Source organism: Rhineura floridana, chromosome 2 (assembly GCF_030035675.1).
Source record: "Rhineura floridana isolate rRhiFlo1 chromosome 2, rRhiFlo1.hap2, whole genome shotgun sequence".
In the NCBI taxonomy this organism is placed as follows: Eukaryota; Metazoa; Chordata; class Lepidosauria; order Squamata; family Rhineuridae; genus Rhineura; species Rhineura floridana.
The window spans coordinates 208,680,540-208,705,602 of NC_084481.1; the positions used below are offsets into that span (position 1 = coordinate 208,680,540).

General features: G+C 45.2%; 1 pseudogene; it reads right to left on the reverse strand.

The window, feature by feature from the left end:
* Window positions 1–2,138: 2,138 nt before the first annotated feature.
* Window positions 2,139–21,037, reverse strand: LOC133377642 (alpha-1-antitrypsin-like; annotated as a pseudogene).
* Window positions 21,038–25,063: the final 4,026 nt, after the last annotated feature.

The following is a 25,063-nucleotide window of genomic DNA, read 5'->3' on the forward strand; positions in this document are numbered from 1 at the left end:
CAAATGAGTATGGCTAAACTGGATGGCCAAACGAAATGACCCCCTGCTTGGACTCTTATGTTAATGTACTAAACCACTGCCTGGCCGCGATAATGGACTGGATGAGAGCTAATAAACTGAGACTCAATCCTGACAAGACTGAGATGCTGTTGGTGGGGGGGCTCTCTGCCCAGATGGTTGATGTCCGACCTGCCCTAGATGGGGTTACACTCCCCCTAAAGGAGCAGGTCCGTAGTTTGGGGGTCTTATTAGATCCGCTCCTGTCACTGGAGGCTCAAGTAGCCTCGGTGGCACGGAATGCGTTCTACCAGCTTTGGCTGGTAGCCCAACTACGACCCTATCTGGATAGGGAGAACCTTGCCACAGTTATCCATGCTCTGGTAACCTCTAGATTGGACTACTGTAATGCACTCTACGTAGGGTTACCTCTGAAGACGGTTCGGAAACTTCAGCTGGTGCAGAATGCTGCGGCCAGAGTTCTTACTGGGACAAAAAAAATTGATCATATAACACCTGTCCTGGCGCAGCTGCACTGGCTACCAATATGTTTCCGGGCGAGATTCAAAGTGTTGGTTCTCACCTATAAAGCCCTTAACGGCATCGGACCGCAATACCTGGCGGAACGCCTCTCCCGCTATGTACCTACCCGGTCGCTGCGCTCGACGTCGAAGGCCCTTCTCCGTGTCCCAATGCATAGGGAGGCACGGAGAACGATAACTAGAGCTAGGGCCTTCTCAGCGGTGGCCCCCGAACTATGGAACGCCCTCCCTGATGAGATACGCCTGGCGCCTTCTTTGTTATCTTTTCGGCGCCAGGTAAAGACCTACCTCTTCGCCCAGGCATTTTAAAAAATTTTAAAATTTGAATTTAAAATTGAAAATTTTTAATTATGTTTTATTGTGTATTGTATTTACATCCACTTGTATTTTAACCTGTTTTATTATGCTGTACACCGCCCTGGGAGCTTATTGCTATAGGGCGGTCTAAAAATGTAATAAAATAAATAAATAAATAAATAATACAGTCTCTTGCATGGCTTTCTTTTTGCTTCACCTTCTTCCTAGAAGACGTCAGCAAGAATCAAGAAGCTGTTTGACCTCCTGAGGAGGCTAGGGACACGAGATGATTGATTAGTATTAAAAAAAGGGCACCTGGTGGGGCTGTGATAACCTGAACCTTCTGGTTTTAGACTCTACAGACAGGCTGCTTCAGCCAACTGGGAATCCCCATAGATCTGCAAATGCAAACTAGATACAACAATGGCATCACAGGATAAGTCAGACAGTGTGAAGCTGAGATACACACACCAGGCAAGCTAAAAATCCTGATGGGGTAGCATGTTTTAGGGATCGCAAAGAGGGTCCACATGAGAGTCCCCAATGCACACTTCTATAAGTCCCCATGTGTTAACAATGGATGAATGGCTGCATGCTAAGGGATGTATATGGATGGATGGGAGAGGGCACGGATGGATATGTGCGGGGGGAATGGTAGACACAGAGAGGAGATGTGCAGAGGTGAATTATAAAAAAGAATTGGTGAGCCTCTTGGAATAGTATCAGGGATGCTGAAATCTTATTCCCTGATGGAGAACCTTCTAGTGCCACATGCCAGGGTAGATGGAGCCAGAGCCAAAGCCCAAACAGGGTGGGGCCAAAGCCACAGATGCACCCCATTCACCACACATGCACAATTCATGCACCAGTAAAGATCCCAACGCACATGCACTCATTGAACTTTCCCGTCTCTGTTATCTCCCCCAGTTTCTAATCTCTCCTTCCCCCAATGCAGGAAAGTCACTTCGAAAAAAGACCCAGTCCTGCAAATGGAACCTTTTCTCCTAAGCCTCATTGCTTTGTGGAAGTGCAGTTTTGGGAGGGGCAGTGTGTGGGGAGGATGTTCCCTTCCCTTCCAAGCTCCCCCCACCCAAATTGTCCCCAATGGGGCAACTAGTCCTAGGAGAAAATGTCCCATTTGTGCAAAAAGGATTTCTTTTTCTGAGTGTAATTCAAGATTGGAGCATTTGGATGTTGACGATTAGACGTTCTTCAGATTTGAACTTTCACACAGAAGAAACACCACATGATTTCACTGACATAGAGACTCCGTCAGTGTTTAATTCTTTTGGGAATACATGACAGTGACTGGATCTTTTCACACACGCTGTATATTGGAAACAGTTTGTTGTCTGTGCTGCAACACTAGTTATGCCATCATGTCTCTGTATGATTTTTAGCTCTTCCATTGAAAGCTATTATATTGTCAATGAAGATACACACCAAGAAGGGATGACGGAGCTTAATTACAGGGGGAATCATGTAAGGGACTGTTTCAATGACAGTGGTGGCTGCAGCTTCAGTGCCATTCTCATGGACATTTAAATAAGCTTTGTGAATAGCCTGCAGAGAGAGTAAACAAGAATTAGTGCAAGATAGTGATCCAGATATTATTATGCAAACATCTAGTCCTGAAAAACAGAGCTACGTATTGAATAAGTAAGAGACAACTTGGTCATTTCTTGCCTAGTTGATCTATTGATCTCACTCTCCAAAACAATACTCAGCATCATATTCTTAAAAGAATTAGTCTCCAAACTGAAGGTGATTCCTCAAAACCTCCCTGCTCCAAAGTGATCCTTTGTGACACGAATCTTTTCATTCCTTTGTCTTGGCTAGAAAATAATTTAATCTTTTAGAATGTGATGGAGGATCTCCCAAGCATCTTGGCCCCAAGCAATTTGGGCCCTTGAAAATGATGAAGGAAAAATGGATTTCTTTCCCTATATTCACACACAACAGGCATTAAAAGCAGGCCTGTGTGTAGGGAAAGCAGGAAAATGGTCAAGTTCACCTTGCTGTAAATTCCCAAGTTCTTTCTGTGGCAAGATTGGCTAATGCATGGCCGCAGATCATTAATTTGGTATTGTTTTAAACAAAATGCGTACAATCTTTTGATTAATATACTTTTTACTATTTGATCTTGGAAAAGAGGTTCTTGATCTAGTATGCTGCAGAGCAATGGCCTCAGCTAAGGGAAGTCTTCATAATAGAATCAAGGTAGAAAGGAGATAAAATTTGAGCTTGATATTGATTTTTATAGTAGCATGATGTGTATAATTTTACTTCATAAATGTAATTAAGTGTGTTCTCGAGGTGAGAGGTATTCTGAGGTGGGCTACCTTCTTCATCCCTCTGTATTTGATGAAAAATTTCCCCTTTACTGTGTTCCTAAATCACTCTTTATATTCTGTGGCTTTCAGCTATAATATGGTGATGGCTTTAAAAGAAGATTAGACAAATTCATGGAGGACAGGGCTATCAATGGCTGCTAGCCATGATGGCTGTGCTCTGCCACCCTAGTCAGAGGCAGCATGCTTCTGAAAACCAGTTGCCGGAAGCCTCAGGAGTGGAGAGTGTTCTTGCACTCGGGTCCTGCTTGCGGGCTTCCCCCAGGCACCTGGTTGGCCACTGTGAGAACAGGATGCTGGACTAGATGGGCCACTGGCCTGATCCAGCAGGCTCTTCTTATGTTCTTATGTTCTTATGTTCTTATGTGATTTATAATTAATCTTTCTATATAGCAGTGTAATTATAAGTGGAATTTCATATAGAACTTCCAGTCACTCTAAGGAGAACCAAACTTGGCCTTGCATCATGGTATCACTTAAAAGAACAGGTTGTAATGTCGTAGAGATGTCCCTGGCCAGCTTGGCTGATCAGAAGCCATGATGGAATGGAATGTACAGAATAAAATCATCAGTAATGTCTGACAGTAGAATAGTGGTAATATCGGTCAAGGGGACAGATTGACATTAATCTGGGAGGACAGAAAGACAATAGGATGGGAGGTATCTGTAAAATTATGAATATACATGAATTCATTTTAATAATGTTATCTGGTTGGTTGGAAATATTGCAAGAGGGAAGAACTGTTACGTTACGTGGGGAAGAACTTAGGGGATTGGTTTATTACTGTCACATGCTGTAACTGTACTCTATAAAAGAGCTTGCACACAGTGCCTCAGTGCAGTCGTCTCTAGACTTTCTGGGGGACTGACCCTGCATATGCTTGTAAGAATAAAGGCCTACCTTATTGCTTTAAGTCTGTGTCATTGATTACTTAAAGGACCCCCAGCAAAGATCCCACAGGAGAAAATAAAAATTCTCCATCAAACGTTCCTTTGAAATGTTCAAGATATCTTGAGAGGTTTCTTTGAACATTCCAAAGGAAAATTTGAACAACCCAAATGGCTTTTACAAAGGTTCCCATCCCCTTAACCAAACTATCACATAATGGTCCGGATGAGACTCTGATCCAATCTGTGGCTGATTCAACAAATATCCAGGCTCTGAATTAATTCAGGGGCCAGCTCTGAATTTAATTAGGTTTTTTAAACCCTAATTAACCATGTGTTTGGGAGGGGTCGGGAAAAAAGGAGAAGCTGCATCTCTTTTCCCCTGCTCTCAACCACATGTTTAATCAGGGTTCTGAAACCCAAATTAAGCATCTGAGTTGGGAGGGGTTAGAGAAAGAAGGAGCGATAGTGGCTAGCAGGATGATGCAGGCAAGGTGGTTGGTGGTGCTCACCTGCCTTCCAAACACCATATTGCTTCTCTCTAAGTTGCTTCACACATGACCATTTGCCCCTATTGAGATAACTTCTGGTTGAAGGAAGGAAAGGTGTGCATCCTACCACATGTAACAATTTATGCAAGTGCCTATGATGCTGCAATTGCATCCATCTGGAACATGCTATGCACATGGATTTTTCACACATGGAGACAATCCTCCTGAGGAAGGGTGGGATATAAATCAAATAATAACAATAATATTAAAATCTTCACAGATGAAACAACACTCAGGGCAGATTCAAGTACTGTAGTCCCCAAATGACATTTCTTTGATCTTTCAGACAGGATCGCACCTCTGGCCAAGAAAGCAACATGATTAACAATGCTTCTTGGGGCATGATGAATTTTAAGAAGGTTACTTTGGAAACCTTCAGCTTCGGGTTCCCAGTAATTCCAGAAAGGTCTGCTTGGTTTGTGAATACATCAGTAACACCCATTCTTGTTAATATCTCTTTGAGAGCATAGCTGCCAGAGATTGCAAACCTTGGAAGGAACAGATGCATTCTTCTGTTGAAAGAAGAACCAGAGGCTGATGAGAGACCACTTGCAGAAAATATAGACTACAAATAATAGGAATTTACAGTTTGGCTAGATTAAAAATGGTTCACAATAACTTGTTAAAAGCAAGCAATTTAAATTGAAGATTCTAGTTTCCTTTTTAAACAATGTCGTCCCTAATTAGGGGCGTATTTGCCTCCACCATAATTACAGGGAAGACTTGGGAACATTCTCGAATCAAGTGCTAGGAGCCACGTGAGATCAATCATCCTATCAGGGAAGGCGCTGGGCAGCAGATATAAGGCTGCTCCGTTCTTCCCGCTCTTGCCTTTTTCACCTCGCGGCTTGTGCGGTTTGTCCTCGCTCCGTGGCGTCGTTGGTGCTCAGACGCGATCATTCTGCTTATTTCCCTCGTTGCTTGTTTGCTTTTATTCTGCCGTTCCTTGAAGTCCCTTTAACTCCTTTCCTCGTTCCTGCCGATCAGCTGGGCAGCGGGCGTCCGCCCACCCGCCCGACGGCTTCTAGCCGGCTCGTCCTCCCTTTAATCTCGCTTGTGTTCCTGTTGTATTTATAGCATTAAGTTCCCTAATTTACCAGTACCGTTTGCTTAGGAATTGTAGTTGGTGTATTATTTGTTTCCTTGTGTTTGAATTTTATTTGGTGCTTTGGGCTTTAGGTTTTGTTTTTGCTATCCGCCCCCCTCCCCCTCCCCTTTCCTTTCGTTTTGCTTCATATTTAGCTTATTTGTTTCTTCTGTTTGTTGGTTTTTCAATTCATTATTTGAGTAGTTCTTATATTGATAGTTCTGGTTTATTAAGATCAATTGTTCAGGTGTTGCAGTAGTTGTTGGATTTTTATATTTGTTAATTTATTAATTATATTCATTGCGTAAAATTCATTCCCCTTTTAAAGAAGCCCCTTTATCCCCTCCCTCATCTCTTAACAATAGTAACAATTTATTAATTGGATTATTATAAAATAATAATAATAATAAATAATAATAATAAAATTTAAATAATAATATAAATCATAATTATAAAATTTTGTTAATGTTTTGTACTTGGCACTGTAGGAGTGCTGGTATTCTGTGATAAGTTTGTGTATTCAAACGTTGTTGGAGTTTTATAATTTTGTTAATTGTGTAATTGTTATTTTGCTGTTCTGAGCATGCCGCCCAAGAAGGTGCAACAAAAGAAAGGAGTGCGGGTGGTGAAGCAGGCCACGAAGTGCCCCCCATCTCAGCAGACTCAATCTTCTGATGAAGAATAGAATTTGGGCACCATACGTGCCTGTCAGGCCCAGGATGTGACTCAGGAACCAGACCAACGGCTGTAGTTAATTCGTGTTTTATTAGGGTAATGTCCAAACAAAGACTGCATTTTCTCATGAAGCAATACAGGGATACAGGTCCTGCGGCATTGGGAGAAAGTTGACAGAGCAAGGCACTTCTTCCCGCCTGTTCTTTAAGAAGGGGCCAAACGGGCGCGCAATCTTTCGCTCCTCCTTAACTGCCCCTCAGGTACTGCCCGCCTTCCCCCCCTTCTCTCCTGTCTTTTCAGCTGTCTGCGTGTGCGCGGTGAGGGGGGAAGCATCACCCCCTCCTCTTCTGAAGTTTCCGATTCCAGGATGGGGGATAGGGGAGGGGCTGATGGTAAACTGCCTCCCCGCTTTTCGGCTGTGAGCAGCCCTCCCTCTTTCCCCTCTTGCTCTGAGCCTGAAAGAGGGGGAGGCATGAGAATGTCCAGGGAGGGCTCAGGCTCCCCGTTGCTAAGCGACCTTATCACTGGCAGTTCCTCTGTTTCGTCTTCGCTCCAAAGGGGGGAAGTTCCTCCCCCTTCCCTCTGCCATCCATCCGAATACTCTTCTCCCAACTCTCCGGGATCCAGCTCCCCGGGATTGGGACCCCAGCTCTGCCTTCCGACACCATCCCCCCTCCCAGGCTGTGCCCCCCTCCCCTTGTCTGGCTTGGGACGGTGGGGAAAACGTTGATGGAAAAGTTTTACCAATTCTGGAGCATGCACATCAGCTGCATCTTCCCATGATCTGTCAGCCACCCCATAGCCTTTCCAGTGAATCAAGTACTGCAGCTTGTGGCGTCTGATCCTGGAATCTAAGATCTCCTCAACTTCAAACTCAAGCTGCTCATTTACCAGGAGTGGAGCTCCGGGAGGTTCCTCCAGCCGTAACTCACTGGAAGGGGCGGCTTTCGTTAAGAGGGATCGATGGAACACAGGATGTATTTTAAACGTGTCAGGCAGCTTCAGTCGGTACGCCACGGGATTGATTTGAGTTTCTAATTTGAAAGGACCCACCCTCTTGTCTTGTAATTTTCTACATTTGCCCGGCATCTGGAGGAAGTGGGTGGACAGCCATACCTGGTCTCCCGGTTGAAGGATGGGGCCCTCCTTCCTGTGCAGGTCAGCAACTCGCTTGTACTCCGTTTTGGCTTCGTTTAACTGCTGTTTCAGTGTCTGTTGCGCCGCTTGCAATTCCTTAAGGAAGTTCTCAGCTGCCGGTACCAGCATTCCTTCTGAGCTGCTTGGAAAGACTTTAGGATGGAATCCATAATTAGCGAAGAACGGGGTTTGTTTAGTGCTGGAGTGCAGAGAATTGTTGTAGGCGAACTCTGCAAAATGCAAATATGATACCCAGTCAGTCTGTTGATATGATTTACATAACTTCGTAAATATCTTTCCAAAACGGCATTCAAGCGTTCCGTCTGCCCATCTGTCTGGGGGTGATGGGCGGAGGAGAGTTTTAATTCCGTCTGCAACTGTTTCCACATTGCTCTCCAAAATTTGGCTGTGAACTGAGTTCCTCGGTCTGAGACTACGCTGTTTGGCAATCCATGCAGCCGGTAGGCTTCTTTTATGAATAACTTGGCCGTTTCTTTAGCCTCTAAGGCCCCTGCACAAGGAAGAAAGTGTGCCATTTTGGTAAGTAGATCCACCACTACTAAGATGGCTGTCATTCCTTGGGACTTGGGTAGATCAGTTATAAAATCCATGGAGAGGTCCTTCCAGGGTTCGTGTGGGACAGGCAACGGTTGTAACAGTCCTGCTGGTGTCCCTGTTTGTGTTTTTGTCCGCAGACAGACAGAGCAGGACTTTACATAACTCTCAATATCCCGACGCATTTTAGGCCACCAGAAGTCCTTGGCCACATTCTGAATGGTCTTGTGAATCCCAAAGTGTCCTGCTGTGATGGAATCATGACACTGGCGTAGGATTCTGAGCCTTAATTCCCCTTCTGGCACATATCTGGCGGTTTTGAACCATAACAGTCCATTTCTCCAGTGAAAGGTTACTTCTGAGTCTTGACCTTGTCCCGTCTCCTGCTGATATTTTAGCATGTCTGCATCTTCTTGTTGTGCCTTTTTGAGTTCCTCTTCCCATGAAGGCTGGCATACTCCCAACGTTAATTTCTCTGGCGGGATTACGTACTGAGGCTGGTCCTCGGATTCACTTTCTTTGTATTGTGGCTGTCTGGATAAGGCATCCGCTCTCTGGTTTTTGGCTTGGGCATGGTAAGTAATCTGGAAGTTAAACCTAGTGAAGAACTGGGACCATCTTATCTGTCTCTGGTTCAGCTTTCTGGCGGTTTGGAGGCTTTCAAGATTCTTGTGGTCGGAGCGCACTTCAATTCGATGAGAGGTCCCCTCTAGGTATTGTCTCCAGTTTTCAAAAGAGTCCTTGATGGCCAGCAGCTCCTTCTCCCAAACTGTGTAGTTCTTCTCTGCAGGCTTTAACTTCCGAGAGAAGTACGCACAGGGGTGCAGCTCCTTCCCTTCTTGGTCTAATTGTAGCAGGACCCCCCCCCGATGGCAAAATCTGAAGCATCTGCTTCCACTACGAAAGGGCGGTTCGGATCAGCAAAGCTATCTTGGAGATAGGGCCGATAGTGGGCATTTATTGGCACGTGCGCAGACTTCCGCCTCTGGCTACAGCCAAGGCGGGCAGTGGGTTCAATCCCAACAAGTCTGCTGGACATTTAATAGCAATGGCCGATGCTCAAGACGTCCCTGTAGGTTCCGACATGTTTGTGCACTGTGCAGAGGCAACCACTCTAGTTCCTCTTGCCAGAGGGCACGTACAGCTCCACAGGGTACAGGGGAGCACCCACAGCCAAAACGTGGGTCTGGCAATAGCGGCTGTACGTCGCAAGGCCAGTAGCCCGATCAAGCTGGCTCCTTTGGCGAAGCTGTTAGAGCATTATCCCAATCGGCAGGCTGCTAGTTTTATACTCCAGGGTTTTACGGATGGTTTTCGTATCCCTTATGAGGGTCCTAGGATTGCTACATCGCTAGTCAAGCAGCCCTCTTATAGTAATTTAGCGCCCGTAGTTTTGGCCAAGCTTCATAGGAGATACTTGCTGATCGGATATCAGGCCCCTTCCGTTTTCCTTCTTTGGAAAATTTGAGGATTTCCCCTTTAGGTATTATCCCTAAGAAGCAGGCTGGAGAATATCGCCTGATTCATAATTTGTCATTCCCAAAAGGGGCCTCTGTCAATGATGGCATTTCCCCATTATTTGCATCAGTTAGATATACTTCTTTTGACGAGGCGGTTAGAGTAGTTAGAAAAGCTGGAAGGGGTGCTTTAATGGCAAAGTGTGATATAAAATCTGCTTTTCGGATTTTGCCAGTACACCCTGAGGATGTGGATTTGCTTGGTTTTAAATTTCAAGATCAGTTCTACGTCAACAGAGCTATGCCAATGGGCTGTTCTGTGTCGTGTGCTGCTTTTGAAGCATTTAGCACATTTCTAGAATGGGCATTGAGGAGGAAAGCATCGTCCTCCTTTTCTGCTCATTATCTTTTATTTTTTATTTGCGGGGCCGGCCGGGTCTTCTCATTGCCTTCATTTGAGGCAATCTTTTGACACTTTAACTGACGAATGGGGAGTTCTGTTAGCTCCCGAAAAGTCAGAGGGCCCTACTACTTCCCTTATTTTCTTAGGGATTCAGTTAGATACTGTGACTCAGTCCTCACGTTTGCCACTTGAGAAGTTGGTAGTACTGCTTCAACTGCTCTGTTTAGTAATAGGGTTGAAAAAGATCACATTGGCCCGGTTACAAGAACTTGTCGGCCACTTAGTTTTGCTTCCAAAGTTATTTCCCCTGGTCGTGCGTTCCTCAGGCGTTTATGTGACGCCATGAAGGGAGTTCACTCTCGCTTCCATTTCATAAGGATCACGTCAGGGATGAGAGAGGATTTGTACATGTGGCTTGCATTCCTGAAGGATTTCAATGGCCTTTCCTTTTGGAGGGAGGAATTACTCTTAGAAGCGGAATTACAGGTGCATTCTGACGCTGCCAGAGGCATTGGCTTTGTGGTCATCTTTAGAGCCCAGTGGTGTGCTGAGCGATGGCCTGACAGTTGGCATGATATCGGAATTACTTCCGACTTGACATTTTTGGATTTTTTTCCAATTGTGGTCGCTGTTCATATCTGGCCAAAGGCATTTACAAACCCCACAGTGCGCTTCTGGTGCGATAATATTTCCACAGTTAGCGTGATTAATGCCCAAACTTCTAAGTCTCCTCAGGTCATGCGCTTGGTGCGTGCTTTTGTGTTGCAATGCTTGCGCTTTAATATTTTATTCCTGGCCAGACATGTTCCAGGTTTGCAGAATACGGTAGCTGATGCACTTTCATGCTTGCAGATGGCGCGCTTTTGCGAGCTTGCACCTGGAGCGGCTCTGGATCCTGTACCAATCCCAACTTTCCTGTGGAACCTTGGCAACTAGAAGTTGGGGTTGCGGTTGCTGCCGCTCTGGCTCCCAGTACTCAAAATGCATATGAGCGTTCATTTGCTAAGTTCCAGACTTTCCGTATAGGCATGGAGCTGCCTTTGGAGTGGCCTATTCCTGTGGAGCATTTATTGCAGTTTATGACACATTTAAAAGGGCACAATAATTCTGTTTCTACTATCGCTGGTCACCTCTCGGCACTAGCCTTTATTTCCAAGGCAAAAGGGGCTGCCGGATCATTCTGTAGATTTTAGGGTCAGAAAGGTCCTTGTGGGTTGGTCGTGTTCCGCTCCCATGTCCGCTGGCCGGAGGAGGCCAATCACGCCCGATGTCCTCCTCCAGATCCTGGCGCTATTTAAGTCTTTATGCTCATCTCAGTATGAGTCGCACCTGTTTGCCGCAGTAACTCTGACGATGTTTTATGGTGCTTTTCGCCCTAGCGAAGTATTGCCCCCTTTTAAGTGCGATGTGACTTATCGAGCCTTATGCTTTGGTGATTGCACATTCGGTGCAGATATAGTGAGGTTTTCACTGCGGGTCTCTAAGTCCGATCAAAAGGGCCATGGCAGTATCGTGCTTTTACGAAGTCGCCAGGTCCAGGTATTGTGCCCTGTGTCTGCAATGCGACAATTCTTATACATTCGGCCAGCGGGCCAGCGTTATTTGTTCATACATGTGGATGGTACTGCCCTGACTCAATTTCAATTTTGGGCCGTTGTTCGGCGGGCCTTGTTGGCCAGTGGTCGCGATGCTGGAGTCTATGGGCTGCATTCTTTCCGGATTGGTGCAGCTACAGCTGCGGCCCTTGTGGGCATGAGTATCAGCGAGATACAGGCGATCGGAAGGTGGCGTTCCGATGCATTTAAGTCTTACGACAGGTTTTAATAGATGACTTTGTTTTTGTTTCCTGTAGGTTTGACAAACATCCCAATTCCCGTCAGGATCGTCTTGTGTAGCCACTCAATTGTGTTTTGGGCTCACCGGAGGGCATCCTCATCTGTTTATGAAACACAGCTGCAGCTTTCTGCCACAGCTACGATTCAGTGGGAAGCCCGGAGGGGCATGTTATGGGATGCATTGCTGCCTGCTGTGTGCCGGATCATGTCATTGGCTGACAGGCCGCACATATTGTTAATTCATTTGGGTGAAAATGATTTGGTGCAGCGTCCTGGGTTGGATTTGCTGCTAAAAGTTATGTGTGATCTCACGTGGCTTATTAGATCATATCCCCATCTTCTGCTTGTATGGTCTGAAATGTTTGTTAGAAGGGTTTGGAGGGGTGCTGTTCACCCCAATAAGATAGATAGAGCTAGGAAATGGGTCAATAGGAAGGTTAGGGATTTAGTTTTGTCTCTTGGTGGGGCAGTTATTCCTCATGATAGGATTAGGTTCCATGCCCCACATCTATTTCAAGATGATGGTGTTCATCTTTCTGAGCAAGGGTGTGACCTGTTTTTGGAGGATCTTATCGGGGGATTAAGGGAATTGTTATCCTCATTGGGTGGAGGGGATCAAGCTTAAGCTGATCCCCTCTTGTGGCATAGAATTCGGGCAGGTGAGGTATATGGGGGTTAAAATTAGGTGGTTAAGGCTTCATGAAAAAGGGGCACTTCCTAGGGAACCATCAGGGCTTTGTGTCCGGTGTGGATCTGTGTTGTGTCCTTGTGGGACCTGCTTGCGCATCATGGTGAACGCCTGTACGGCGGGGCCATGGTGTGGGGGTTGGAACCACACAGCTGGCTCCAAGAGCAAGGAGGGAGGAATTCACCCACATCCTTGACTATGGAGTTACGTGATGATGAGAAGTGATGCCTTTAGAAGGTGAGGGTATAATCCCTCGTAGTTAGGTTTAGCCTCACCTGCCCGAAAAGATATAGATTTGAATAATTGGCTGTATTGCATTGGATTTAGGATGTTATATTTTAATAAATATAACATTATTCCAGTTTGGTGTCACGAGTCTTCTTTGTGTGGGGGCAATGTCGTTCCTAATTAGGGGCATATTTGCCTCCACCATAATTACAGGGAAGACTTGGGAACATTCTCGAATCAAGTGCTAGGAGCCACGTGAGATCAATCATCCTATCAGGGAAGGCGCTGGGCAGCAGATATAAGGCTGCTCCGTTCTTCCCACTCTTGCCTTTTTCGCCTCGCGGCACCCACCCTCCCTCCCTTGTCAGTATGGGCTTTGCTGGTTGCCTGAATGGGGCCGAGTAGGAATTTTTTGGGGGGGATCCTGATTTCAGAATCCCTTTGGTTTTGCCTACTCCATACTGCTTGGGTTTAATTCAATTGGCTTCTCGGTTGGGTGGGATGTGTCTGCTTTGGCTGGCATCGAATTCGGGCAGGTGAGGTATATGGGGGTTAAAATTAGGTGGTTAAGGCATCATGAAAAAGGGGCACTTCCTAGGGAACCATCAGGGCTTTGTGTCCGGTGTGGATCTGTGTTGTGTCCTTGTGGGACCTGCTTGCGCATCATGGTGAACGCCTGTACGGCGGGGCCATGGTGTGGGGGTTGGAACCAGGCAGCTGGCTCCAAGAGCAAGGAGGGAGGAATTCACCCACGTCCTTGACTATGGAGTCACGTGATGATGAGAAGTGATGCCTTAAGAAGGTGAAGGTGTAATCCCTCGTTGTTAGGTTTAGCCTCACCTGCCCGAAAATATATAGATTTGAATAATTGGCTGTATTGCATTGGATTTAGGATGTTATATTTTAATAAATATAACATTATACCAGTTTGGTGTCACGAGTCTTCTTTGTGTGGGGGCAATGGGCTGTATCTAATGTTAGTCCCACTCAGAGAAATGTATTTAAATTAATGGCTATGACGAGCTTCAGTCCATTACTTTCAGTGGGTCTGCACTGAGTAGGACTAGCATTTAATACAACTCTCTGTGTATACAGTACACCCACACCCAAATATACACACTCCAGGTCGTACACTCTTTCCTTGCAGCAAACTTACATACCTTCGTTTCAGTGATTTCGACCATTTTAACAAAACGTCTTGCCCCAGAGCATCTTCCACCTGCTTCAGTTTTCCTTGATCAGGCAGAATGAATAATGCTGAAGCATTGCCTTTGTAGGGCAGCTTCACCACCTGACAGGACAGATCCTGATCATAGTAAGTCTCAAAGATGCTGTCTTTGTTCATCATAGGGACTTTCACCGTTGTTTGCTCATCCACGAAGAAGTCATCTTCTCTAGTGCTTTGATAATCGAAAGGATTTTCCCAATAGGCTTATGAAAAGAACAAGAGCACAGAGGTTATTGGAGAGAGCGCCAAGCAATTTGTTCATGTTTAGGATGGAAAACTACTTTACCCAAATTCAAAATTCAGTAATACACCAGGATTTGAAAATGAATTTTTGCAAGTGTAAAAATTTATTTTTTCCTTTTAGAAATTCAGGGTGAATGACATGGATACGCTGAAATCCTAAGTCTTGTTAATGGATTTCGGGGCATAAACATTAATAATCAACTAGCCATTCTCAATACTTTTGAATGTTGTTTTTCTTTTCAGAGAGCTAGGACTGATAAAAAAAGGTATTGCCCAAAAACATTTTAAAACTTGCAAGCAGATTTTGCTAGAATTGCTTACGTGTTATCAAATTTTAAATGTGCACAATGCATACCTATTCTACAGTATTTACAACCTCTATCAGAGAGGAAGGATCTAAATTCACTATAAACATGAAGACTATCATATTATGATAAGCTATTACAGCAATTCATTCTGTGTGGGTCTAAATTCACATTTTACAAGCATAAATATGGGTAACACTGATGTGCATCTCCCCCTACATACCCACATTAATAGTGGTTAATTTATTTAAGAACATTTCTGAATCACTTCTCACAAGGGAGTATCCTGAAGTGATTTATAAATATAAAATACAGTAATACATCAGAAAATGCAGATAACTTATTAAAAACATAATTAGAATAAAAAGATGCAAACACTGGTTCTGCTGAAAAGCCCATGAAAACAAAACCACTTTGCCTGGTACCGAAAGGATGAAAAAGGTGGTGCCAGGGGGGCCTCCCAGGGGAGAGCATTCCGTAAATGGAGCTACTGCAGAAAAGACCCCGTTTTCTCATCACCACCCTCTGGACTCTCTTGTAGGTGGCACACAGACAACAATCTCAGGATCTGGGCAAGTTCATATGGGGACATGTTGGGAGGAGCAATTGCCCTTGTTGTTGCCCACCTAGCACTGCAGAATTGTCTCTGGATGTTGTAGTTTAAGTTGGCTAATTGGTCTTTGTCTTGGTCATAGACAGGTAGTGCAGGCAGGGAGAAGAAGATTAGGAGAGGCACTGGTGCACAGACGGAGGCATCTCTGTTTGAAAGGATGCCTTCCCCACCCTCTTCTCATTTCTGACTAGCTCAAGCAGAGGGGAGCATCATGTCAGCCCAAGAGGCATCCATCCCCTGAACATTGGCCGGCAGTGGTGGATGGAGCAGCCAGGCATCACCATGCCTCACACTCAAAGGAGGCCAGGAATGAAAGGGATGGATCAGTTGCTTTCTTGAGTTAGGGTGATATCATCAAATCGAGGAAAGGGGAGGAAGGTTTCCCTTGCCATGTTTTAACCTAAAAAGAATATACTGTGTATACTCTGCCTTTCAGAGAAGAAAGATCAAGGTTTCCTTCTCTTAGTCATGGTGGCAAGCAAGGTCAGTTATCCAGTTGCAGAACCTTGATGAGATGTAAATAAAGCTTTGCCTTTTCAGTTTCAGATAGCCATCTGGGGTCTTCATTCTGGGATGTGTGGAAAAAGATGATGGATGCTACAATCTAAACTTCTTTTAGTTATCAAGGCTACAATCCAAACCTCTGATCCAGTGGGCTGGTGGGAGTTTGGATGGAATGGAGGTGCCCTCCCTAGTGTGGAGCTCCTCAATGCACCCAACCAAACTGTGGCTGGAAACTACTGCTGTCTGTGCCCGTACAGCGTTAGCCAGTGGAAAGCCCTGAAACAGTGTTTTAGGGAGACAAGGGGGTGGAACTTGGTCAGTCATTCTTCTGCAGGATCCTGAGCTGGCCCTACTGTCATCACATGATGGCAGCAGGCCAAAACCAGACATTTGTACCATGCCAGCCTGGGAGGTGGTGGAGCAAAATGACATTTTTCCTGATCCCCATCTTCTTTCCTTGCAGGCAGAAATGTCAGGGCTGTGGATGCAGTGGTGGCAATGATGCTCCATTAAACCTTCCACTGCTGTGAGTCCCAGTCAGTGGTTTGCATAGCTGTGTAAGATCCACAGTTTTACTCTTAATCTGAAAAAAATCAAATCTAAAAAAAAATTAAATAGTGCTTAGAACATTGATTACAATATTGCCAAAAATCTACATATTAAAGTTAGCCATTTAAATCTTCACTATATTTATTGCCATACTCAGGGCCATTAGGAACAGCTCATGATTTTAGTGGTACTCTGCTATGCTGAAATGCCTGACTGTAGCTCTGAATTTGCTATTTAAATGTTCAATATATTTATTGCTGTATAAGAGCCCTGTGGGTAGGTGATTCTGGAGTCCAGATAATTGGTCAATTGCCTGCTTTGCCTTCTCCCTCTGAAAGAGCAGGTTCGTAGTCTGTGGGTGCTCCTGGATCCATCTTTGTCGCTAGAGTGCCAGCTGACCTCAGTGGCTAGAAATACCTTTTACTAGCTTCAGTTGGTAAGACAGCTGCAGCAGTTACTGGACTGGGACAGTCTGATACAAAATTTGGTGGCACGACTGCTCGCTAGGGTACGATATCATCAACAGGTTACCATCGTGCTCAAAGAATTGCACTGACTGCCCGTTAGCTGCTGGGCCAAGTTCAAGGTGCTGGTTTTGCTATACAAAGCCCTATACAGCTTGGGACCAGGATAACTGAAAGATTGTCTAATCCCTTATATACCCAGTCCATCACTGTGCTCATCTCATGAGGGAGTGTGTTCCATGCAACATAGGAGGTGGGTCTTTAGTTTTGTGGCACCTACTCTTTGGAATCCCCGTCCCACAAATATTAGACAGGAACCATCTCTGTTATCTTTTCGTCACCTACTGAAGACCTTCCTCTTTCAACAAGCTATTCAAGCCTTATCCCAGTCTGCATCTGTTTTGCAATGCTTTTTCAGATATTAAAAAAAATAAAAAAACATTTTTAACATATTTTATTTTTTTTAAGATGTTTTGGTTTTAAGATGTTTTTAGTGTTTTGTGCCTTGTGTGCCTCCCTGGGCTCCTTCTGGGAGGAAAGGTGGGACAGAAATGTAATCAATCAATCAATAAACATACTCAGAGCCATTGTGGAATGGCAATGGCACCTTGCTGTGCTGAAATACTTCTCTTTGTATGTCTGTTGCTGTTCTAGTACCCAAATACTGCATCTCATTACCAGGACAAGAGTATGAGCAATATATGCAATATGAATTGATAATGTTGGAGAAGGTCATTTTATGTTCTTGATTTAGGAAAGTTCTCTGTGATGAAGTCTCAGACATTTGAGCTCATATCATAGGTCCAGACTGAAACAGTGAAATAAGAACATAAGAAGAGCCTGCTGGATCAGGCCAGTGGCCCATCTAGTCCAGCATCCTGTTCTCACAGTGGCCAACCAGGTGCCTCGGGGAAACCCACAAGCAGGACCAGAGTACAAGAACACTCTCCCCTCCTGAGGCTTCCGGCAACTGGTTTTCAGAAGCATGCTGCCTCTGACTAGGGTGGCACAGCACAGCCATCATGGCTAGTAGCCATTGATAGCCCTGTCCTCCATGAATTTGTCTAATCTTCTTTTAAAGCCATCCAAGCTGGTGGCCATTACTGCATCTTGTGGGAGCAAATTCCATAGCTTAACTATGCGCTAAGTAAAGAAGTACTTCCTTTTGTCTGTCCTGAATCTGCCAACATTCAGCTTCTTTGAATGTCCACGAGTTCTAGTATTATGAGAGAGGGAGAAGAACTTCTCTCTATCCACTTTCTCAATGCCATGCATAATTTTATACACTTCTATCATGTCTCCTCTGACCCGCCTTTTCTCTAAACTAAAAAGCCCCAAATGCTGCAACCGTTCCTCGTAAGGGAGTCACTCCATTGCCCTGATCATTCTGGTTGCCCTCTTCTGAACCTTTTCCAACTCTATAATATCCTTTTTGAGATGAGGCGACCAGAACTGTACACAGTATTCCAAATGCGGCCGCACCATAGATTTATACAACGGCATTATGATATCGGCTGTTTTATTTTCAATACCTTTCCTAATTATCACTAGCATGGAATTTGCCTTTTTCACAGCTGCCGCACACTGGGTCGACATTTTCATTGTGCTGTCCACTACAACCCCGAGGTCTCTCTCCTGGTCGGTCACCGCCAGTTCAGACCCCATGAGCGTATATGTGAAATTTTACACTTGTTCGTATTGAATTGCATTTGCTATTTTTCTGCCCATTCACTCAGTTTGGAGAGGTCTTTTTGGAGCTCTTCGCAATCCCTTTTTATTTTAACAACCCTGAACAATTTCGTATCATCAGCAAACTTGGCCACTTCACTGCTCACTCCTAATTCTAAGTCATTAATGAACAAGTTGAAAAGTACAGGTCCTAATACTGATCCTTGAGGGACTCCACTTTCTACAGCCCTCCACTGGGAGAACTGTCCGTTTATTCCTACTCTCTGCTTTCTGCTTCTTAACCAATTCCTTATCCACAAGAGGACCTCTCCTCTTATTCCATGACTGCTAAGCTTCCTCAGAAGCCTTTGGTGAGGTACCTTGTCAAATGCTTTTTGAAAGTCTAAGTACACTATGTCCACTGGATCACTTCTATCCATATGCTTGTTGACACTCTCAAAGAATTCTAATAGGTTCCTGAGACAGGACTTTCCCTTGCAGAAGCCATGCTGGCTCTGCTTCAGCAAGGCTTGTTCTTCTATGTGCTTAGTTAATCTAGCTTTAATAATACTTTCTACCAGTTTTCCAGGGACAGAAGTTAAGCTAACTGGCCTGTAATTTCCGGGATCCCCCAAGGATCCCTTTTTGAATATTGGTGTTACATTTGCCACTTTCCAGTCCTCAGGCATGGAGGAGGACCCGAGGGACAAGTTACATATTTTAGTTAGCAGATCAGCAATTTCACATTTGAGTTCTTTGAGAACTCTTGGGTGGATGCCATCCGGGCCCGGTGATTTGTCAGTTTTTATATTGTCCATTAAGCCTAGAACTTCCTCTCTCGTTACCACTATTTGTCTCAGTTCCTCAGAATCCCTTCCTGCAAATGTTAGTTCAGGTTCAGGGATCTGCCCTATATCTGCCACTGTGAAGACAGATGCAAAGAATTCATTTAGCTTTTCTGCAATCTCCTTATCGTTCTTTAGTACACCTTTGACTCCCTTATCATCCAAGGGTCCAATCACCTCCCTAGATGGTCTCCTGCTTTGAATGTATTTATAGAATTTTTTGTTGTTGGTTTTTATGTTCTTAGCAATGTGCTCCTCACATTCTTTTTTAGCATCCCTTATTGTCTTCTTGCATTTCTTTGCCAGAGTTTGTGTTCTTTTTTATTTTCTTCATTCGGACAAGACTTCCATTTTCTGAAGGAAGACTTTTTGCCTCTAAGAGCTTCCTTGACTTTGCTCGTTAACCATGCTGGCATCTTCTTGGCCCTGGCAGTACCTTTTCTGATCTGCAGTATGCATTCCAGTTGAGCTTCTAATATAGTGTTTTTAAACAATTTCCAAGCATTTTTTTAGTGACGTGGCCCTCTGGACTTTGTTTTTCAGCTTTCTTTTTACCAATCCCCTCATTTTTGTGAAGTTTCCTCTTTTGAAGTCAAATGTGACTGTGTTGGATTTTCTTGGCAATTGGCCAGTTACATGTATGTTTAATTTAATAGCACTGTGGTCACTGCTCCCAATCGGTTCAACAACACTTACATCTCGCACCAGGTCCCGGTCCCCTCTGAGGATTAAGTCCAGGGTTGCCATCCCTCTGGTCGGTTCCATGACCAGCTGGTCTAGGGAATAGTCATTTAGAATATCTAGAAATTTTCCTTCTTTGTCATGACTGGAACACATATGCGGCCAGTCTATGTCCAGGTAGTTGAAGTCACCCATTACTACCACATTTCCTAGTTTGGATGCTTCCTCAATTTCATATCTCATCTCCAGGTCTCCCTGAGCATTTTGATCAGGGGGAAGATAGATTGTTCCCAGTATTAAATCCCTCCTGAGGCATGGTATCACCACCCACAACGATTCTGTAGAGGAGTCTGCCTCTTTTGGCGTTTCCAGCTTGCTGGATTCAATGCCTTCTTTCACATATAGAGCGACTCCACCACCAATACATCCTTCCCTGTCCTTCTGATATAGTTTATATCCAGGGATAACCGTATCCCACTGGTTTTCTCCAGTGACAAATCTGCACCGAGAACCACACTTTAAAGCCAGGCCATAAACCAAACATTTAAGAAGAAGCAAAGGAAGGTTACAACAAGGTATAAAACAACATCTGACTTACCTTTCATGAAAATATAATTTACAAGAAGCATTACAGACTCTGGGTCAAGACCCTTGACAACATCAACCGATTTTCCGTGTGTTTTCTTTTCTATGCAGCTATTGATCTGGCCCTCAGCTTCTGTTGAATTCTTGAAGTTAGTAGGGAAAATCTCTGTCTCATAAAAATGTTGGACATCATCCAAGTACTTCTTTAGGAGTTTCACTCGGTCATCTGTGAAAATGGCATTCCCAATGCTTAACTGGATTTCAGCATTGGGGCGATTTAACAGACAGAGGAGATGATGGAATCCTTCATGTATTTACTGCTCACTGATCTCAGTCTGGTTAAAGCCAAGTCCTGACAAAAGCTGACTCAGTGTGGTACATTTAGCTCCCAGTGACAACAAGGCCAAGGCAGTGGAAATACTCAGAGGTGAGAAGAAAACATTCGTATCTGCACCCTCTAAAACAAGCTGGTGGTAGAATTTCAAGGCAAACTCAGTATTGCCTGAGGCTATCTTTGAAGAGATGGGATCACTGTGATCTTCAGCAGGAGGATGGAGGTGGTGGTCCTCATGGTGGTCAGGGACGTGGTGACAGTTGACAAAAGCACAGAGCCCAACAAGAAGTAAACCCAGGTAGAACTGAGGCATTGTGTTCATCTGGGAAGAACCTGTACAGAAAAAATCATGTTCAGAATTTCTCATTACAATGATATAAGGAAGGATGTCTGTATTATGATTCTATCTGTCTCATATTAACATAGCAAACAATTTCTATTTGTTGCTTGAGCTGTTTCTTCTGTCTGCAGGCTTAATTGTGTAGGTTGATTTCTAGAGATTGTACAGTGGAGAGCCCTAGTAGGGCTGGTGCCAGAGGGCAGACAGGTCAGGCCTTCCTCCTTAGGGTGGGAGGGCAGTGGTCCCATTCTGTGACCCGTGGTAGTGTTGGCACCTGAACGTGCCATGGATTGTTGAGAGGGAGCTCCCATGCACCCCCCAATACAGTCAATGTGGACTTCAATAAGCTCACATGCACAACCCCCCTACCTCTCCCATCCCTGTGAATGACATGCATGCTGCACGCGCATGCCTGCCATCAACCATGATGGCTGATGCCTCCACCACCATCTGGATTTATGGGAGGCATGTGCTCTCTCTGCACACGTCATTCACAGGGACGGGAGAGATAGGTGGGATACGTGGGTAGGTTTATTAGCCCCGTGTCGCCTGTATGGGGGATTGGGCTATGGCGCCACAGACCCAGGGCAGGTTGGTGCCCAAGGACCCAGTCATGCCTTGTGCCAGCCCCGGGCTCTGACATGCATTTGTGAGTTGTTCAAATCTTATATGGCTTTCCAGGACAATTAACAAAAGCCCCTTCTTTTCTTTTAGGAGAATATGGGGTAAAAGATTCTTTGTGTGTGAAAGTTTGAGTTTCTCTGTGATAAGTATAACCAGTATAGGAAACCACTTTCACCTCCATCTCTAACCAGGAAGCAGGTGTTTGGCATTTCCCTTCTTTTAAATAATGTGACTGATTTTTTACCATAGGTAAAAAAAAGTATCAGACCCTTGCAGCAAAATGCACTATAACACAATCCAAACCATGTCTGCTTACAAGTCCCATGAAATTCAGGTATTTCAATTTAGGATTGCAGCCTAACTGTTTTGTTATGGCACAAGCTTCATTGCAGTAGTCTTCTGTCTTTCAGACCTGGGACCCACCGGTAACCCAAATATGCATGATGAGCCCACTTCTTATTTATTTGCATTTTTTATACCATGGGTTATATTCAACTCACTTTTACTCAGTGAAATTAGTGGACCTAAGTTAGTTTCAAAAAAAACCCATCAGGTTTTTTTGTATGCATATTCCGTAACATATACAGACAATTTCCCTTCATTAGGATTAGGGTTTTAGTTTGCATGATGTCTATGGGTCCCCTTTCAGCCTGTCATTTTGTCTGTTTGGTTGATGAACCTGATTTACATGTCTGAAGACTTGCAGGAAAGGAGTGTTTTGCCATAAAAAAGGGTATCCCTCCCTCCTTCACCTGTTTGGGGCAAGAGGTAATTTTTATGTTAGTATGGTGTGAAGCTGGAAAGACACAGAGAGGCTTAATAATAATAATAATAAAATTTAATTTTTGTGTCGCCTATCTGGCCGAAGCCACTCTAGGCGACGTACAAACTAAAATTCAGTAAAATACAATACAATACAGATAAAATACAACGAAGTCATTAATCACAGCAGCATGAGATCAGTTAGGGCAATCAATAGATAATAAGTATCCCAAAAAATTAGCCCTCCCCGGAAATCCTAAAGGCCTGTCCAAAGAGCCAAGTTTTTAAGGCCCGGCGGAATGTATCCAGGGAAGGGGCATGGCGAAGATCGAATGGGAGGGAGTTCCAGAGAGTGGGGGCCACCACTGAAAATGCCCTCTCTCTAGTCCCTACCAACCTAGCTGTTTTCGTTGGTGGGACTGAGAGAAGGCCCTGTGTGGCTGATCTGGTTGGGCGGCTTAATTTGTGGTACTGGAGGCGCTCCTTCAGGTAAACTGGGCCGAGACCGTATAGGGGTTTAAAGGTTAATACCAACACCTTGAATTGGGCCCGGAAAACAACTGGAAGCCAATGTAGGTGAAATAATACTGGCGTGATGTGATCACGGCGTCGGCTGTTTGTAAGCAACCGCGCTGCCGCATTCTGTACCAGTTGTAGTTTCCGGACCATTTTCAAGGGTAACCCCACGTAGAGCGCATTGTAGTCGTCTAATCGAGAGGTGACCAGGGCGTGTACCACCAGTGGGAGCTGATGAATAGGGAGGTAGAGTTGCAGCCTCCGTATGAAATGTAATTGGTACCAAGCTGCCCGGCTCACTGCCGAAATCTGAGCCTCCATGGACAGCCTGGAATCAAGAACCACCCCGAGGCTGCGGACCTGATCTTTCAGGGGTAAACTTACCCCATTAAACTGTAGGTTAACAGCACCCAACCTCCCCGTCACCCACAAGTAGCACCTCGGTCTTATCAGGATTGAGCTTCAGTCTGTTCCTTCCCATCCACCCACTCACAGATTCCAGGCACTTGGACAAGGTCTCCACAGCCATCTCTGGTGAAGATTTAAAGGAGAGATAGAGCTGCGTGTCATCAGCATATTGGTGACATCACAGCCCAAAACTCCTGATGATAGCTCCCAGCGGTTTTACATAGATGTTAAATAGCATGGGAGAGAGGATAGAGCCCTGTGGCACTCCACATGTGAGGGGCCAAGGGTCTGAAACCATATTCCCCAATGCTACCTGTTGATGCCTGTCAGAGAGAAAGGAACGGAACTACTGTAAAACAGTGCCTCCTATTCCCAATCCTTCCAGGCGATTTAACAAGATACCGTGGTCGACGGTATCAAAAGCCGCCGAGAGATCCAGGAGGACAAGAAAGGTGAATTCTCCCCTATCTAATGCCCTCCTCATATCATCCACCAGAGCGACCAAGGCTGTTTCAGTACCATGTCCAGTCCTGAAACCCTATTGGTATGGATCCAAATAATCCGTTTCATCCAAGTGTGCTGACAACTGGCCAGCCACCACTCGCTCAATGATCTTCCCCAAAAATGGCAAATTTGAAATGGGGCGAAAGTTGTTCAAGACTTGGGGATCCAAGGAGGCCTTTTTTAAAATAGGTTTTATAATTGCCTCCTTGAGGGCTGGTGGCAATGCACCCTCCTTCAAGGATGCATTTACCACCGCCCTGATCCTTTCGCCTAATTTCTCCCTACATTTCATAAGAAACCATGACGGGCAAGGATCAATCAGACAGGTGGTAGGCTTTACCGTTGAAAGCACCTTGTCCACATCCTCAGAAGGAAGAGGCTGGAACCGATCCCACTGAACCAGACTGCAATTGGTCAACTCTGGATCCTCCACTGCATACACAGCGTACGGAATCGAGTTCTTCAGGTGCTCGACTTTATCAGCAAAGTGCTTTGCCAATTTGTCACAGGAAGCCTTAGAGTGTTCCAAGGGTTCCTGAGCAGCTGGACCGACCAGGCTTCGGACCACCTGGAACAGCCTCCTGGGACAGCACTCCGCAGACGCAATAGAGGCAGCAAAGAAAGCCTTATTTCCTGCCTTTATTGCCACTTGGTAGGCAGCTACTGCTGCTCTAACCTGTGTCCGAGCATCTTCAGAACGGGATTTCCGCCACCGGCGCTCTAGCCATCTCACCTCCTGCCTCAGACTATGCAACCGCGGTGTATACCACGGTGCTGTCTGAGTTCTATTCAGGGGGAGAGGACATTTCGGAGCCACCTGGTCAAATGCCCTGGTGATTCCCTCATTCCACTCCATCACCAGGGTTTTGACTGGGCGACCTTCAGCAGGTTCCAATTCCCCCAGCGCAGTCAGGAATCCCTCTGGATCCATCAGGCGCCTGGGGCGGACCATTCTAATAGGTCCTTTACCCCTGCGGAGGGAGTGTGGCATCGAGACGTCAAAATTCACCAGATAGTGATCTGACCATGACAAGGGGGTAAAAGAAATAACCCCCCAACTTCAGAACACTTCCTACCGCTCCCAGGACAAATACAAGGTCGAGAGCATGACCGGCTACATAGGTGGGCTCAGTGTTATTAAGGTACAGTTCCCAGGAAGCCATGGTTTCCAGGAAATCCCGAGGGGCTCCAATGAGAGT